Consider the following 5,000-nt stretch of genomic DNA (forward strand, 5'->3'; position numbering starts at 1 on the left):
GCGGGGCGGGCGGCAGAACGCGGGGCTCTGCGTGCGAGCGAGAGGGCAGCGTCTGCGGAGAGCCGCAACGGCGGCCTGGTCACCGGCAGAGCCGGCCCGCCGTGAAGCGTCTCCGACGCGCCCTGGGTGCCACCTCGATCGGGAGAGGAAGCGCGGGCCCCACGGCCACGGTCCTGGGACAGCGACGGCCGCGCGCGCTCGCCGCCGCCCCGGGCGGGGCGGGCGGCGGAACGCGGGGCTCTGCGTGCGAGCGAGGGGGCAGCGTCTCCGGAGAGCCGCAACGGCGGCCTGGTCACCGGCAGAGCCGGCCCGCCGTGAAGCGTCTCCGACGCGCCCAGGAACACCTCTGCAGGCGCTGCCTGCGGGTCTGGGTCGACTGAAGGGGGGGAGCGGGAGGTGCCGCCGGCCACCCGCTCCGCGCATCGATTCCCTTGAGCGAGGTCGACGGGACCGAGGGAAAGCCGCGGCAGGCTCGACTCCCCCGGTCTTCCAGCGTTCGAGTGCCGGCCACCGGTACCGGTCTTTGCCCTGCGCCCCGGGGAACCGCTTACCCCGGGGGAGGAGAAGGCCGAAGAAGACTAAGAGGCACCGCGCCTCACCCGTGCCATCCCCGGGTAACGGGGGCCGGGAAAAGCCGCTCAAGGCTCGACGCCCGCGGCCACTTGCCTTCGGCTGCCGGCCGCAGGGACCGGCCGCCCTTTTCTTCCCGCTTGCGCGGGCTCCAGCTTAGGGCTGGAGAAGTTTGGAAGGGCGAGGCGCCGCCACCTCGCCCGTACGAGTGCAGACCTTCCCAGCGAGCCCTCCTGCTACCAGGACTCGCGCCAGCAAAAAAGAGGACGAGGCGCCGCCGCCCCGCCTGCACCATCACCGGGCCCTCGGGGGCCGGGGCAAGCCGCGGCCGACTCGAGACCCCCCGGCTGTCTGCATTCGGCTGCCGGTGTTTCTGCCCGCTTCGCGGGCTCCAGCTTAAGGCCGGAGAAAAAGGACAAGGCGCCGCCACCTTGCCCGTCTCCATCACACGGCCCTCGGCAGCCGGCGGCAGCCCTGGTGGGCTGGGCACTCGCGGGCACCTCTGCCCCGGAACGGTGCCAGCACCCGCCTTTGCCATCATCGGGCCCCCCGGGGCCGAGGGAGGCTCGGCTCCCCCGGCCTTCCAGCGTTCGAGTGCCGGCGACCGCCACCGGCCGCCGGTCTTTGCCCTGCCCCGCGGGGAACCGCTTCTCCCGGGGGAAACGAGGACGAGGCGCCGCCGCCTCGCCTGCACGCCGCAGTCCCGTCACCGGGCCCGCCTGACACCACCAGCTGCCCGCGGAGGGCTCGCACCGGTGAAAACGGGACGCCGCCGCCCCGCCTGCGCCGTCAGTTGGGCCCTCGGGGGGCCGGGGGGGGAAGCCGCGGCAGGCTCGGCACCCCCCGGCCGTCTGCGTTCGGCTGGCCGGGAGCCGGCCGCCGCTCTCTCCGCCCGCTTCGCGGGCTCCAGCTTAAGGCTGGCACAAAGGGACGAGGTGCCGCCAACCTCGGTCGTCCCACCAACCGGGCCCTCTGGAGCCGGGAGTAAGCCGCGGCAGGCTCGACGCCCCCCGGCCGTCTGCCTCCGGCAGTGACCTTCACCATCACTGGGCCCCGGCTGGGTGCGTTCGAGTCTTTGCCCTGCCCTGCGGGATCCGGCCTTATGCCTCGTGCCGGTCGGCAACGGCCGCCGGAGCCGGCCGCCGGCTCCGGCTCTCCGCAGCTCCCGACCCCTCGGACACGCTGGGCTGGCTTGTCGGGCAAGCGCTGGGAGATGGCCGGACCGAAGAGACTGGAAGCTGGGCCGGACCACCGAGGGAACCGCCACGACGGCCGCCGAGCACCCCACTTTGCTGGCAGAACCGCGGGCCTTGCAGCCGCTGACGAGCGCTGCTCTGGAGACGAGTCACGGCTCGCTCCTATAGTACGGACCGGCACGTCCCCGCCGCCGGCAAGCTCCAAGAGCGGCGCCTCTGCGCACCGGGGAGGCGCGCCAACCACGCCGACTTTTACGATGACGTAACTGGAGGCAGCGAAAAACAGCGACCCCTTCGGCAGCTCCGACGAAGCAGCGGGGACAACACGTCTACCCCTCGGCCCCGGCAAGGCGACCAAGTCCCGCCGGAGCCGGGTAGACTTGGCCGCCCTTATCGCCGGACGCTACGCAACCAACAACCCGCGGTCGCCGGGTACCGCAGGCGGCCCCACGGGCTCCGAAAAGGGGTAGACCTGACGGCCGCCGCCGAGCCCGGAGCCGGGTAGACCTGACGGCCGCCGCCGGCCCCGGAGCCGGGTAGACCTGACGGCCGCCGGCGGCCCCGGAGCCGGGTAGACCTGACGGCCGCCGGCGGCCCCGGAGCCGGGTAGACCTGACGGCCGCCGGCGGCCCCGGAGCCGGGTAGACCTGACGGCCGCCGGCGGCCCCGGAGCCGGGTAGAGCTGACGGCCGCCGGCGGCCCCGGAGCCGGGTAGACCTGACGGCCGCCGCCGGCCCCGGAGCCGGGTAGACCTGACGGCCGCCGCCGGCCCCGGAGCCGGGTAGACCTGACGGCCGCCGGCGGCCCCGGAGCCGGGTAGACCTGACGGCCGCCGCCGGCCCCGGAGCCGGGTAGACCTGACGGCCGCCGGCGGCCCCGGAGCCGGGTAGACCTGACGGCCGCCGGCGGCCCCGGAGCCGGGTAGACCTGACGGCCGCCGCCGGCCCCGGAGCCGGGTAGACCTGACGGCCGCCGCCGGCCCCGGAGCCGGGTAGACCTGACGGCCGCCGCCGGCCCCGGAGCCGGGTAGACCTGACGGCCGCCGCCGGCCCCGGAGCCGGGTAGACCTGACGGCCGCCGGCGGCCCCGGAGCCGGGTAGAGCTGACGGCCGCCGCCGGCCCCGGAGCCGGGTAGAGCTGACGGCCGCCGCCGGCCCCGGAGCCGGGTAGAGCTGACGGCCGCCGGCGGCCCCGGAGCCGGGTAGACCTGACGGCCGCCGGCGGCCCCGGAGCCGGGTAGACCTGACGGCCGCCGGCGGCCCCGGAGCCGGGTAGACCTGACGGCCGCCGGCGGCCCCGGAGCCGGGTAGAGCTGACGGCCGCCGCCGGCCCCGGAGCCGGGTAGACCTGACGGCCGCCGGCGGCCCCGGAGCCGGGTAGACCTGACGGCCGCCGGCGGCCCCGGAGCCGGGTAGACCTGACGGCCGCCGGCGGCCCCGGAGCCGGGTAGACCTGACGGCCGCCGGCGGCCCCGGAGCCGGGTAGACCTGACGGCCGCCGGCGGCCCCGGAGCCGGGTAGACCTGACGGCCGCCGCCGGCCCCGGAGCCGGGTAGACCTGACGGCCGCCGGCGGCCCCGGAGCCGGGTAGACCTGACGGCCGCCGCCGGCCCCGGAGCCGGGTAGACCTGACGGCCGCCGGCGGCCCCGGAGCCGGGTAGAGCTGACGGCCGCCGCCGGCCCCGGAGCCGGGTAGACCTGACGGCCGCCGGCGGCCCCGGAGCCGGGTAGACCTGACGGCCGCCGGCGGCCCCGGAGCCGGGTAGACCTGACGGCCGCCGCCGGCCCCGGAGCCGGGTAGACCTGACGGCCGCCGGCGGCCCCGGAGCCGGGTAGACCTGACGGCCGCCGGCGGCCCCGGAGCCGGGTAGACCTGACGGCCGCCGCCGGCCCCGGAGCCGGGTAGACCTGACGGCCGCCGGCGGCCCCGGAGCCGGGTAGAGCTGACGGCCGCCGGCGGCCCCGGAGCCGGGTAGACCTGACGGCCGCCGGCGGCCCCGGAGCCGGGTAGACCTGACGGCCGCCGGCGGCCCCGGAGCCGGGTAGAGCTGACGGCCGCCGCCGGCCCCGGAGCCGGGTAGACCTGACGGCCGCCGGCGGCCCCGGAGCCGGGTAGACCTGACGGCCGCCGGCGGCCCCGGAGCCGGGTAGACCTGACGGCCGCCGGCGGCCCCGGAGCCGGGTAGACCTGACGGCCGCCGGCGGCCCCGGAGCCGGCTAGACCTGACGGCCGCCGGCGGCCCCGGAGCCGGGTAGACCTGACGGCCGCCGGCGGCCCCGGAGCCGGGTAGACCTGACGGCCGCCGGCGGCCCCGGAGCCGGGTAGACCTGACGGCCGCCGCCGGCCCCGGAGCCGGGTAGACCTGACGGCCGCCGGCGGCCCCGGAGCCGCGTAGACCTGACGGCCGCCGCCGGCCCCGGAGCCGGGTAGACCTGACGGCCGCCGGCGGCCCCGGAGCCGGGTAGACCTGACGGCCGCCGGCGGCCCCGGAGCCGGGTAGACCTGACGGCCGCCGGCGGCCCCGGAGCCGGGTAGACCTGACGGCCGCCGGCGGCCCCGGAGCCGGGTAGACCTGACGGCCGCCGGCGGCCCCGGAGCCGGGTAGACCTGACGGCCGCCGGCGGCCCCGGAGCCGGGTAGACCTGACGGCCGCCGGCGGCCCCGGAGCCGGGTAGACCTGACGGCCCCTCCGTGCTCCGGGTCCGGCTGGACCGGGCTGCCGCCGTCTCCCGTCCGGGGGGTGTGTGGGGAGGTGGGGAACCGGGGGGGTGATTCGAGATTTAAGCGGGTCTGATACAAGGGCCACCCTGTCCCCGTCTTCCTGCCCGCGGTGGGCGATGGGGAGTGGGGGCATGCGTGCGTGTGCGTGCGTGTGGGCGTAATTCCCCCACCCCCCGCCCGTTTCTGGGATTTAAAGGGCTTTTAATGCAGGAGAGCGAGCACTGCGTCACACAAGAGTTATTGTCCGTATCGGTTTCCGTAGGGAAAAAGAAATCAATCAAATTCTGGTAAAATTAATTTTCTTTTAGCACGGCTAGGTGGACGATACCCCCGGAAAAATAAAACGGGGCCGATTGGAGAATCTCGATAACGCTCGACCTGCTTTGTTAAGACGCGTGTACAAATACTCCTCAATCCCCTGCGCACCAAGAACTGACCCCGGGTAAATTAAGGTCAAGGTCAAGTGACTAGCGATTCGGTGACCGACGTTTCTATCCCTCGCTTAGGACCGAG

The sequence above is a fragment of the Calonectris borealis genome, unplaced genomic scaffold (assembly GCF_964195595.1).
Source record: "Calonectris borealis unplaced genomic scaffold, bCalBor7.hap1.2 HAP1_SCAFFOLD_228, whole genome shotgun sequence".
NCBI classification, from domain to species: domain Eukaryota; kingdom Metazoa; phylum Chordata; class Aves; order Procellariiformes; family Procellariidae; genus Calonectris; species Calonectris borealis.